Source organism: Urocampus carinirostris, chromosome 14 (assembly GCF_059441175.1).
Source record: "Urocampus carinirostris isolate Australia breed hairy pipefish chromosome 14, RoL_Ucar_1.0, whole genome shotgun sequence".
Classification (NCBI taxonomy): Eukaryota; Metazoa; Chordata; class Actinopteri; order Syngnathiformes; family Syngnathidae; genus Urocampus; species Urocampus carinirostris.
Genome location: NC_142362.1, coordinates 24763756 through 24777958, shown reverse-complemented (window position 1 = coordinate 24777958; position 14203 = coordinate 24763756).

Sequence of the window (14203 nt, the reverse complement as noted above, 5' to 3'; positions counted from 1 at the left end):
ACGTTTGTTCTATCATGTGGCCCCCGAGTTAAAATGAGTTTGACACCCCTGTTCTAGAGTTTAACTAAGCTACTGTAAATGTGAACCGGTCATGTGAGCCACGATTGTCATGCTTTCGTAAAAAAGTACTTTACTCATTTACGGATATGGACTGGCGTTTTATAACAGGCAAAAAAGTCACACAAAAGCGCCATTTTGGTCGCTCGGAAAATGTATTTGCAAAGACGCTTCGAGATTATTAAATACGTGTTAATGAATGTATGTGATATAAAATACACACGAATAATGAAAACGCCACTGAGTAGAGAAATTAGGCGCCTGTCCTTGATAGCCACAGAAGGTCTTGTATTACTGCCTTTGTCCTCTTGAAGGCGCTGTGGATACGGCAGAAAACGTAACCCTAGAAAAAGCAGGCGAGACGCGCAGCGGAAGCGAGCGAGCGAGCGAGACGCAGCGCAGCGCGGTCTGCATCCGTAATGAGGTCGGCAAAGCGGCGAGATGATGGCAAGGAGAGGCTATTACTCGGCGAAGGCCGGCCTGCGCGGGTTCGCTGCAACCTCGTTACACAAATTACCGGCGGAGCGGCGCGGCAGTGGCTCCGCTAATGGAGCGTGAGTGCCGCTGGCTTCCGCCCCCGGCCCCCACCACTGAACGAGGCCCCCGCCTCCTCCCACCCGCCTGAGGGAGACATCCACCGGGGGAAGCACCATTAGTCCGGCTTTTAATGTCTCGTGCATGCTGCGGCCAGCCATAATCAGCTGCTGCATTATTAGAATGAAACAAATGTACGTTTAATTTCAATCAATGGCGCGCGAAAACATAGTACAGCGAAACACGCTGGAGTCTAATGAGTGGTGCTATCTTGCTGACGACGGACTGTCACTAGGATCTCCTAAGCTTATTGTATTCGGTCCATTGGGGGCCGTGCATTCCACACCTAGGCCTTCATGGATGGCCTTTTATGATTTGCCCTACGCAAACAGGTCAGCTTTATTAGCCTCTGAAGTGAACGACAGGAGCCAGCTCCCCACCAATAAAAGCCATTTTCCCCCGATTGTGATTGGTCAATATACATGTTTCTTTCCCGGGATTGAGTAAAAAAAATAGTATTTGATCATTTTTTTGTACATCTGTTGATGTATGTTTCCTGTGTTTTCAGGGATGATGTGTTTTACATTATATCCGTAAAGTTTATTCTTGCATTTCATTATTTATTTGTTGTTGCACTGAAAAGTCAATATTATTCATTAGCATTTTGATTTGTGTATTTCAAAGATTCTGAGTTGCTTGAGATTAAAGTGGCTAAGTAGAAAAAATGTTCAAACTTTAAATAGTTTAGAAGCTCAATGTGGAGTGAAAAAAAGTGCTATTAAAATACTGAAGAATATTAGATTTTAAAGTTTGGTGCATTTCCGCCCCTTAGCTGATGTTTCCTTAAGCCTGCAAGAAGGCCTTAATGTTCCTAACTCAAATCTGATTGGCTGAGCCAACAGCTTCATCACACACTGATGATGTTGCTCATGGCCTTGAGAAGTTTTTGTGAAGGCTTCTGGGTAGATTTCTGACTGGCAAAAGTTACTGGCTCAAATATGATTGTGTAAATGCTTAATAATAATAATAATTAATAATAATAATAATTTCCTTTGTATTGTCATTCTTTGTAACAATGTACACAGAACGAAATGTCGATACACCTGACCCGTTGTAGCGAGTCGATGCAGCCGCAGCCAGAGGGCGCCGCCATTATACCAATTAGGTATGTCTCGGTCGAGGCGCGAACCAGCGACCTCCCAGTCTCAAAGCGGGCACACTACCATCTAGGCTACTGAGCTGGTAAATATGTAAGCACACATCTGGAAGCAGTGCAACCAAGGGAAAATCAATACAAATGAAAAGAAATTTGAGATATTAATTAAGCATTCATGGACAAATTAAAATTACACCACATGATTTTTTAGGCCAACAGGGAAGGCCTTACAGGGCCTGATGGTCCACCACTGCTTTTGTGTGTAAATGATTGTCACTCATTTTGAAGTTGCACTTGTAAAAGTCATCACATCGTTGTTCTGTACTCACAAGCCCAGAATATTCTGTTTTATTTAGTTATTGATTTTATTGTATGAAAATCATCTCAAACTTCTTCCTTCAACGCTTGTTTTTAAGCGTCTTGCCTTACGCCCTGGATTTTCATTCGAACACACAGTGGAAGAAAAAGTCTTTCTTCCTTTAGTATCCACCTGCTCTTGTCTTTAATATTAAAAATCCATGCATACGCTTTTCGGTTGAATTTAGGCTTTTTTGAACCGATTTCGGCGGCACAGTGGAGGGGTGATTAGTGCGCACCATCACAGTGCAGAGGTTCAGGGTTCAAGGCCAACTACCGCAGCGTGTGGAGTTTGCATGTTCTCCCTGTGTCTACGTGGGTTTCCTCCCACATTCCGAAAACATGCATTTTATTTGATTGGCCGGTTCAAATTGTCCCTAGGTGTGAATGAGCAAGTGAGTAGTCTGTCTCTGTGTGCCCTGCGCCTGGCTGGCAACCAGTTTAGGGTGTCCCCTGCCCACTGCTAGAGTGGGCTCCAGCACCCCCACGACCCTACTGTGTCATGATTACTCATTACAATCACCTGTGCCCGCTCGGTTGGCGCCAGCTGCTGCTGGTTACCTGATTGGTTCCCCCTCTTATTTAAGCTCAGTGCTCTCACTCGCCCTTTATCAGTCCGTCAGCGAAAAATTGTTTTCACAAGGCAAGCATTTTTGACTCTGACCCCTGTCGGTCCCGTTTTGTCACTTGTTTTCCACTTGTCCGTTCCTGATTTCCCCGTTTGTCTCCTTCTACAACCCGTTTTTTGACACCGACCACGTTTTGATCTCCCGTCCCGGCTAACGACCCGTTTTTTGACCCCGCCACGTTCTGATCTCCCGTCCCGGCTAACGACCAATTTTTCCGTCTAACTATGCTATGATCTCCTGCTCCGGAAGATCCACTTCCGCATCCGGAACATGTTCCGATCCCGTGAGCGGCTTTCTTCCCGCGTCCAGCGAGCACCGGGTTGCGAGCGCTGCCTTTCCTCTACATTTCAATAAACTTATGAGTAAACGCTATGCGGTTGGGTCTACCATATGTGCTGGTTTTGACAAACTGAGGATAAGTGGTGCAGATAATGGATGGATGTACCAATTTTTTGTGATTTACATTTAGTTTGTAGTTAGTTTAAGTTTTTCAAATCAGGAAAATTGGAAATAAATACGGTACAAGAAAAGTCTGAATCATAGCAACTGCTGAATCGCCTTACAAACTGAATGCATAATGGCAAAAAAACCTTTATATGCTTACTAGTAGCTTCGGACGGCCACAGAAAATGTATTTAGCTGCTCTTTGCGGAGGTACATAGACATGGAAGAATAGACATGGCAAAGACTCTGAAGTTTCCGTCTATATAAGAAGTGACGTCGTTTTATGTAACATATTGATCAGCACGGCGATCGATAAGAAAAAGGTGTGAGTTTCTGTCTTCATTTCTCTTCCAGCAGTGGGCGGCAGTGGCTCGTCTTGGGATCAAGAGATCGCAGTTCGAATCCCGGCTCCTCCGTGTTACATGTCGAAGTGTCCTTGGGTAAGACACTGAACCCCTAATACCCCCAATATGCAGGTTAGCGCCTTACATGGCTGCACGGCCGCTATTGGGATATGTGAAGCACACTGTAAAGCTCTTTGGGAAGTCTTGACTTGAAAAGCGCTATATAAATGCAGATCATTTCATTTCATTTCTTCCAAAAACGGGCTGAATTTTCCTAAACATTCCAAATAGTGCTTGTTCTAAAGATTGAGAATGTTGTTTGGAACTTATCTACCTGTCACAGTTACGGAAGTAGCTCTGCGTGCAATGACAGATGTTTGTAAATTAGTCAATTCCGCCATGGACAAACTTGAGAATCGTCAGTCAGGTAATTGCAACCGTGGGGGACAAACAGCTGTTCGACAAAGACCTTGAACAGGAAAACCAGAGGTGGCATTGAGCAGTGATTTTCAACCACTGTGCCGCGACACACTAGTGTGCCGTGAGAGATTGTGATTGTGAGAAATTATCCAATGTCACTTTTTAAAATTTAAAATTTTATAAAACATTTATGAATCAGGGCAGCACGGCGGCGCAGTGGTTAGCGCGTGTGCGGCACAGTTCTATGGTCTAGGGAACCTCCTGTGTGGGTTCAAATCCAGCTACCAGACTTACTGTGCGAAGTTTGTATGTTCTCCTTGTGCTTCCGTGGGTTTCCTCCGGGCACCCCGAGTTGTCTGTTCCTGTGTGACCTGCGATTGGCTGGCAACCCGTTCAGGGTGTCCCCTGCCCACTGCCCGATGCTGGCTGGGATGGGCTCCAGCACCCCCGCGACCCTACTGAGGATAAACGGTGCAGCTAATGAGAGGAGATGAGATTTATGAATCATTTTCTACAAATATTATGTCATTGTCAAGTGTCTGTGCTGTAAAAACTGGAGGTATTATAAATTCTATTGTAATTAAACATACTGTTCAGTGTCATTTTATAACATTTTTGGTTAGTGGTGTGCTGCAAAATTTCAATCCAATGTAAAAAGCATGCCCTGGCTCAAAAAAGGTTGAAAACACTGGCATAGAGAACCTTTCGTTCCTCAGAACGATAGTCGACACGTTCTCTAGATCACATCAGATTGTGAAAATCAACAATCTCCCATTGCAAAAGAAGATCCTCGGCAAGAATTTTACCAGGAATTATTGTTATTGAAATAAAATATAATCTTTCGTTGTTTATTACAAGTCTCTTGCTCCTCTGTCCATCCAATAAACTTAACTCCATATGTTCAAGTCCCCAATACTATTTTAACACTCGTCATATAAGAATTGTCGAGAACTTTATCTAGAGTTTTTCCTTGCCCTCGTGTAGGTGTTAGATCAGGGGTTGGTGTAAAAGTAGTGTTGTGGGCAATGATCTATGGTCTGTGCAGCGCTTTAAGACTCGTTGTGACTAAGGGCTATACAAATAAACATGACTTGACTAGATGGAGAAGGATGTCCGCATAATGGTAAGCCTAAAACCAAAAAGTCTAAAAGATTATGGGCAAACCTTTGTTATAAAGGCTTAAAATGGCGAGTGCAACTTTTCTATGAGGCAAAGACCAGCGATTTATGATGCAATGTTGCCAAAACAATATCTCTAAAGTAGGCCTGGACGATAGAACAATAACGATAGATATCGTGATATCATTTTGTCAAGATAAAAAATCAAACCTTTGATTAAAGTCTACAGCCTTTTTTAAGCGTCAAGCAACTTTTTGTTACTAATTAGCTCAAAGGCCCCCCAGTTTGATTTGAATTTCTCAAATAGCAATTTAGTTGGTTGCCTTGCTAAGTAGCTAAAAAAGTAGCTTGATAGTTTGCTAGAAAGATAAAAGGTAAAAAAAAACAGGGATAACTAGCTAAAAGACTAAAAATCAATTTACACATCTGGAAAGAAAGCTAAAAATATAGCTAACTAGATAGCTAGCTAAAAAAGTTAAAATCTAACTAAATAGCCAGATAGCTAGCTAGAAAAAAACTACAAATATTTTGCTCATTCAAGTTATAACTTCACATTATAATTTTAACCCATGAATTGGAATTTAGTTTTTTAGATTTCCTGTAAAATGAATCATAAAAAGACAAATTAATTTTTAATACATGAATAGATTCTATTTATCAATAATTGAATAGATTTTTTTTTCCATGAAGCCCATGAACTGGAATTTATTTATTTGAATTTCTAAAATAACTTATCAAGTTATTACCATATTGTTACTATTTTACAAAGTTGGTCTGGACAGGGATGGGCGCCACGAGGCTGTACTTGTCCAAGACACACCACAGTGAATGGTGCCCCAATGACCCTAGTTGTAAAGGAATCCACAAACTAACCAACCAATCAACCAACCAAACAACCAACCAACCAACCAACCAACCAACCAACCAACCAACCAACCAACCAACCAACCAACCAACCAACCAAACAACCAACCAACCAACCAACCAACCAACCAACCAACCAACCAATCAATCAACCAACCAATTATTAAAAAATGGGGTTAAATAGACTCATTCAACCAATTAAAAAATATATTTTATTACAAAATAACAATGACCCAGAATGTTAGGTTTAAGTCCCCTACATTTTTAATAAAACGCTCTGAAATAAAAAGACATAGAGAATCGGTCATTTAGAATTGGTTATTTTATTAATCATTATCATGAGAGCCGCGGAGACAAGGCTGTTACACATCTCCTCCTCGCTCGCTCTGAACAAGTCCCCGAACCCTCCCTTCTAATATTAAGGTTCTTGGAGAAAAACAACTTGAGTTATGGCATGCACAGGTCAGGGTTCCCCCTCTAGAATGTGAAAGAGACAGAAACAAAAAACAACTCATGGCCTTGAGGAACAGCTTACGGCTGAAAACTATACAAAAAGGGCTGAGAACACTTATAACATATTAATGTAAACTGTAGGATAAATATATGTATATAACTCCAACACAGCACTGGTGAGCTATTTTCAAAACAGGTCTGCGGGAACCTCAACTGTCCTTATGGGCTCTTTGGTGCCGTGCCCACACCATTGGAGACCCCTGATTTAATCTGTAATTACCGCCTGACCACTGGAGAAAAAGGGGTGGGGCGCTATTGCCATTAGGATCAACATTCAGAAGAAACTGACTACAAGGCGGTTTAAAAGAGACGAAGGATAACACCCAGCATACCCATTCATAATAGCCTGAAAGCGTAGTCAACAGTAGAGGCAGCCTATATTCAGTTGTTTGGAGGTATTTAGGCGACTTACGAGTTTTATTTAAAAACAACTGTGGCAACATGCACTGCAAACTTTGCCGACAACATGTGCCAACCAAGATGGAGAAAACGACAAAATTATTTCAAACCGTATCGCCTGCTAGAATACGTTATACGAAAAACAATCCATCCAAATCCACCTGTACCGGCGGTGAACCCCTTTCTGTTGTGTGTCCTGGGCAAGTACAGCCCGACTATGCCCATCCCTCTTATGGCCAATTTTTGGATAGGTGTTGACTCCCCACATGAAACAGATAATACTGGTTGACATGGTTACAAGTAGCAGGAGCCAACTCCTGATAGGACTCTAATACAGCACCTTCATCATCTGGTCACCGTTAATTTCTGGTGTAAAGCTATTTAGAGATGAGCCGGACCTTGGCATTCATGGGAAGCAGCGTGTGTGTGACAGTAGCGATACTACATCCGATATCATTGCGGGAGAAGTCATTTCGAAATTTTGAGTAGGTGTATTTTGTTCCTATTCACATCGTACAATACTCATTGCATCACATGAGGTTTTCAAAATTTTCTTGGAAAACAAACTCTGTGGCTATGACGTTTCGTCCATGGGTTTTGTAACATATTAAAAGCTCAAAAGCACTTAGTCCCGTAAAAGATTATGCGTTTGAGATGAGCCGGACCACGGCATTGACAAGCAGGGCCCCCTAGCGATACAGCACACTCAAAGATTTTAAAATCACGAATGACGACATTATAATTAAATGGCGGCCCGGCAAAACTAAACAAAAGATAATTCAATTCCATTTGTCTCAAGTGTTTTACAAGTAAGAGGTTGTTGTGCAGACGGCGTCTTTGTTATTTAACGCGGCCATTAGATGCTATTTAGTGGTGTTTGGTGATGCATTGGCGTCTCTTTGTAATCATGTTGCTGTTGTTGACTCTAATTGACGCTCCCGCCTCTGACTTTCCCCTCAACCCCACTCCTCATGAAACACTTTGGACCAGGGATGTCAAACACAGTTTTGCTCTGGGGTTAGATCTAGACTTTCGGTTCTCAGGCGGGGCAGATCATTAAAAGTATGTGAACTCACAATATTCAGCTTTTTTGGCAGTTCTATGCTTTATCATTTTTCCAACATTAACAGTCTACCCTAGACCATTATCATGGATGAGAGGGGACCTTTTATAAGCACAAGGCATTTATTCACAAACATTGGGGAAAAAAATGTTTTCAAGTTTGGCATTGAATGTGTTAAATGTTCTTTAAACGATTAAGTTCTCATGATGACTGATTTGGATCACCTGTGTCCGCTCGTCTGGCGCCAACCGATTGCTTCCCTGTCCTTTTTAAGCCCAGTCCTTTCACTTTCCTGTTGTCAGTCCGTCAGCGAACCTCTGTTTCTACAAGGCAAGCATTTTGACTCTGACTCCTGTCGGTCCCGCTTTTTGCACCCGTTTTTCCACCCACCCGTCCGTTCTTGATCTCCCCGTTTGTCTCCGGTTTCGACTTGTTTTTGACCCTGACCACGTTTGCTCTCCCGTCCCGGCTTATGACCTGTTTTTGATCCTGACCACGTTTTTGCTCTCCTGTCCCGGCTATCGACTTGTTTGTTCCGTCCTTGACACTGCCATCTCCCGCTTCGGGAGATCCACTTCCGTAATCGGATCACAATCCGATTGGGTGAGCGGCTTGCTTCCTCTGTCCAGCGAGCACCGGATCCCGGGCGCGGCCCTTCCCCTTTATATCAATAAACTTGTTGTTAACGTTACACATTTGGGTCCTGATTCCGTTCTGGTCATGACATAAGTGAATGCAGCTTTACATTTCAATTGTTATTTATATGGTTGAGTTAACTCCATTTTACACCTGAACCAACTCACCACGCTTTACAAACTCAAGTGAAAAATATAAATATAATTTCTGCAATAATTTTCGTACTTATTTGAAATATATAAAAAAATAAATACCAAATAAAAGCTTTACAAGTGCATGGACATTAAGATAAGACTACATCAGATCAAACTACTGGGCTGTCCGTACTAAAGCTGAGAGTTCATTCCCCACGTCAAGCTTGTCCATCGAAACCGGCGTTTCAGGCTTTGTCCGTCCAACCCGCCACTCGTCCTTATCGCGAGTCGCCTCAGGTTGGCCCGTTTCTTCCCTGATCACTAGCAGGGGTGGCCAACCCAGTCCTCAAGAGCCGCATGTCCTGCATGTGTTTGGGGTTCCTCTGCTCCAACACAGGTGATTACAATCCCTTGGATCATTATCAATCTCCCACACAGCTTGCTAACAAGCTTAAAATTTGTATCATCTGAGTTAGAGAAGAGAAACCTACAAAACATGCAGGACATGCGGGGTTGACCACCAATGCACTATCGCCACCATGTCCAGTTTTGGTCTGGGCCCCTAACCTAAACCCAGTCGCCAAGCATGCAACACCTTCCCCGGTCCGCACCATATTTTTACGTTGCAAACGCTTATTTCATAATACTAACTCATTTAGTCCCCATGCAAGATATCAGTTTTTTTACACTTCTACTGCTCTCTAGAAACTAAAATAATCCTTTAGTTTGTATTTATCTAAAAAAAACTATCGATCCCTGAATAAACATAGAAGACAGAATTTCAGTTGAATAAAAGGTCTTTATTGTCATTATACAAAAGTACAACGGAATCTGAGGGCTTCTCCTTTCAGTGCATGAGAGCTATTTAGGGAGCGTCTGGCTCACTGCACGCTAGCATCGGGTATCTTCAAGTTGAGTCAGGTATCCACGATGACGAATGGTAAATGGTCTGCATTTATATAGCGCTTTTCAAGTCAATGAAGACCTCCCAATGCGCTTTACCATGTGTTTCACACTTACCCATTCACACACACACTCACACACCAATAGGGAGTTAGCCTGCAAGGCCCCTACCTGCTTATTGGGGGCAATAGGGAAATACAAGAGTCATAAATGTAGTGGTTTCGCGCGAGTCGTAGCTTGATGTCATCTGTTTTATTGTCAAGGATCTGTCAATGGTGAGATACAGGCTCGGCAGAGGTAGCTTGTGAGAGTTATTACATAACCCATAGTAGCAGGAGTCCGCACCTGCAGCGTCGCTATTGCCTTCTCTCCTGACACCGCCCCAGTTGCTTCCCTACCCGATAATAATCCATAGAGCCTCCGCTAATGATCACCATTTTTATGCGCTCTTCTGACTTTCCCCAGAGTCCAGTTTAATTGATAAAATTCTTATAAATGTACATATCTACTTGTGTGCCAGCCCACTCCGGCATTTGGGCTGGTGCATGCTGTCAATCAATCACAGTCACGCACACAGTCACGCCCACCCAACACACTAAGCCAGGGGTAGGGAACCTATGGTTCGGGAGCCATATGTGGCTCTTTTCATGAGTACATATGGCTCCGAAATAAAATGTAACTATTGCACATCTCTCTGTGGTCAAGTGATTTTATCCCGATTTTGGTCCATATAAAGCCGAAGCCACTTAATACAAAAGTTCGATAAGAAACCATTTAAACTGATGAATAAAAAACGCTGGAAAACGTCTTTGATTGGGTGAGCAGTACAGGTGGGCGGATCCCTGCACACAGCGCAAGGCATTTCCTTCTCTCTCTCTCGCTCAGTGAAGTCTACACCGAAAGTGAATATGACGATATGCTTATCATTTGCAGTCATATGTGACATTTTTACAAAAGAACTTTGCATGCACATTGTTTTGAAACCGTTATTGAGGACAAATTTTATGGAAAAAAAATGCCTCAACACTCTTAACTTAAGGTGGAAGACAAATTGTAAACGGCATATTTACATTGATTTGGGAGACAGGATTTGGAATTACTATCATTTCATACATTTCATTAAATCATCAAATGACACACAGTGAAGGCAGCACGGCAGAACAGTGGTTAGCGCGTATGCGGCACAGTTCTGAGGTCGTGGGTTCAAATCCATCTACCGGCCTTACTGTGCGGAGTTTGTATGTTCTCCCCGTGCTTGCGTGGGTTTCCTCCGGGCACTCCGGTTTCCTCCCACATCCCAAAGACATGCATTTCAGGTGAATTGGCCGGTCCAAATTGTCCCTAGGTGTGACTGAGCGAGTGAGTTGTCTTTCCCCGTGTGCCCTGCGATTGGCTGGCAACCAGTTCAGGGTGTCCCCTGCCCACTGCCCGGAGATGGCTGGGATGGGCTCCAGCCCCCCCCGCGACCCTAATAAGGATAAGCGGTACGGCTGATGAGATGATATGACACAAAGTGAAATAAAATGTGCTAAAGAATTAGCTTTTGTCTAGAGAGCGTGTTTGGCAGTTTTTTCAATTTTGTCTGAAAATATATGATGTGGCTCTCTCAATTTCTTTTTAAAACATTTTTTGCTTTTATGGCTCTTTGGGTCAAAAAGGTTCCTGACCCCTGCACTAAGCCCTCCCTAACCCATTTGATGTGTGCTATCTTCTTAGGACACAATGCACGATAATCAATGACAATAAAGATAATTCAATTCAAAATTCTCAAAGTGGTGAACCAGAGATAAGCAAAGCACGAAGTAGCGATGGATTAATGTTCTCAGAAATTCATGGTGTGTCAAATGAAATCATCCAACGGGCCTGCTCCAGCCCGCGGGCCATATGTTAGATATGGCTGCTTTGGCTGGAACACAGCTCCTCGGTTGCTCATCTGCGCCATCTATACCTCATCCTCAGCGCCCGTCCATCCTTTGATGATGATGACACCCCGCGCAATCACGGTGCGCATGTCAGAAAGCTTTCGGGAAGGTGCACGGTGGCTTCCGCGGCTGCGTCCCCTGTGACAAGCGCAAAGGCTTAGGGGAAAAGGGGGCAGCGGGGTCAGGAGGGGGAGGATGTCAGAGAGGTGAGGCTTTGATTGACAGTCGTGTTGACAGGAGAGCACGGCACGCGTGTTGATGAGATCTCGGCTCAGGTGCAGTTCAAGACCAGCAGATCGAATGCGGCGCACCTAGACGACGTTTCCCGGCTGTAATGGAAATTTAACACAGCGGGCTGCTACACGTCATGACAATGGTGTCCCGGTGAAGCAGCATGTGGCTCATTAGCTGAGACGGAAATTTGAAAATTGCTCTATAATGCATTGCCATGTCAGTTTGAATTGGATTAATTGTTCAACCCTGCTGTTCACTACAGTAGAAATAATACTACACTGTATGATGTATAGATTTCTAACCTTCTGACAATCCACAAAGCAATGAGCCTTTGTTTTTTACGCTGCCAGTTGTATTGAAAAATGTGTATTGTACAAAAAAATGGGTATTCCTATTTAACTTATCGACTTGATTTGTGTTGCTGCTAAATGTCTTTGCACTATTTTTCTGACAGTTACAACATAAGCCAGTCTCAAAGCAATTCCTTGAAAACATTTTTTTCCGAAAATATTTGTATTGTTTTTTTTCTCTTTTGCATTTTTATTGCATGTTTATCCTGGAGTGCCCTGTCTAATCCTGTTGTTTATGTTTACTACATTGTTATCTATGACAATAAAGACAATTATAATTACCAGCATACAAAGGTTTACATGGACTTTCCCTATCTTATCTCTCTGATTTGATTAATGTTCCTGCTAGGAGCCTCCGCTCAGAAAGTGCTGGTAGACTCATGACAACAAGAAGCCAAGAAGAAATCTGCACGCTCGAAAGCAGTCTCCATCCGGGCCCCGGTGCTGTGGGATGCTCTGCCCCCTGAGATAAAATATGCAACCTCAGCGGAGGTGTTTATATCTACACTTAAGACACACTTCTATTCTATCGCTTATGATTGATGCTGAACTCATAACATTCAATTCCTGTCCGTTCCGGCTGCCTGGCTGGTGGCAAACCAAGGGAGAAAGACGAGTTGTGATGAGTCAGCTGCCAGCACCTGGACCTAAAGCAGGGTTCGGGAACCTTTTTGACTCAAAGAGCCATAAAAGCAAAAAATATTAATTTTATTTTGGGAAAGAGCCACACCATATATTATGAGACAAATTTACTAAATTGCTAAACCCGCGCCCCAGACAAAAGCTTAGTCTTCAGCACATTTATTTTTGATGATTTGATAAAAAATTATGAAAAGAGAATAATGCCAGAGCCCCTGTCCCAAAATCAACAAACATACCACTTTAAACTTGTCTCTTTCTTGCAATGACTCAAGATCGGTTAAACTCCTTTTGACCCTTTTTTATCATACATATTGGTTTCAAAACCAGATGCAAGCATTTATTTTGTAAAAACGTCACAACATTCTGAGAATAGGGAGCCTTATGTGCTTACCTTTGGCGAGAGATGGGAAGGAGTGCTTGTACTTTTTGCATAGCTCCACCCATCCCTCCCACTCACCCAATCAAATGACTAAGTTCTCTTCCGGTGTTTTGGCGTATTTACAGTTCTGTGGATTCATCATAAGGTATCTGAACACTGAACACAGATTACATAGTGAACTTTTATATAAAGGATTCTTTAGCGTTGTACAGCTAAAACGAGTTTTTTTTCCCCCATTTTTTTGTGTGACACCTTGACTGTAAATTGTAGTGAAAAACGTGCCATATATATACTGCGAAGTAATCAATTGTCAGTAAGTTTCGGTTTGGCTTTGCGTGTAACTTAATAGGATAGACGAATCAAGTTTTGGACAAGATGGAGAAATTTTGCATGCAATCAAATCTGTCTCTGAGCCACAGATACTCGTAGAAAGAGCCATATATGGCTCGCGAGCCATAGGTTCCCGACCCCTGACCTAAAGCATAACATCATTTGCATCGACCACCTGGCTGAGATGGGAAGCCACATCGTCCCTCTCTTGACTTCTTGAACAATTTTTAATATTACATATTTTTATTGTTGATGTTGAACATTGTGTGTATTGATACCCACTGCAACATCTATTGCAGTCTGGTCATTCGGGATGTCATGAACCAGAACAGGATCAGGACACAAACGCGTGACATTCTCACACAAGCCTTTTATTTTATGGAAAATGGGGAGTCATGCACGTTAGGCAGCAGTCTGGCGTGAAATGATAGGAAGCCAGGGGCCGACGAGATCGATTCCAATTGCCCGAGTTGATATCGGACAAATGGGGTCGATACCGGACAAGACGGGACAGAAAGGATAGATGATGAAACAGGATATCGAAAATAAACAGGACAAACAAGACGGGAACGAAAACTGAAGAGAATAATAAACAGGACAAAAATAGACGGGAACAAAACTGGAAACTGATAGTAAACAGAACAAAAATAAACAGGAACAATACCGGACAGGGAACACCAACAGGAAACAGGACCGGGTCAAAACCCAAGTCTTGCGGGAGTGAGGTTCGTTGACGGACTGACTAAGGAAAAATGAGAGCACTGAGCTTAAGTAG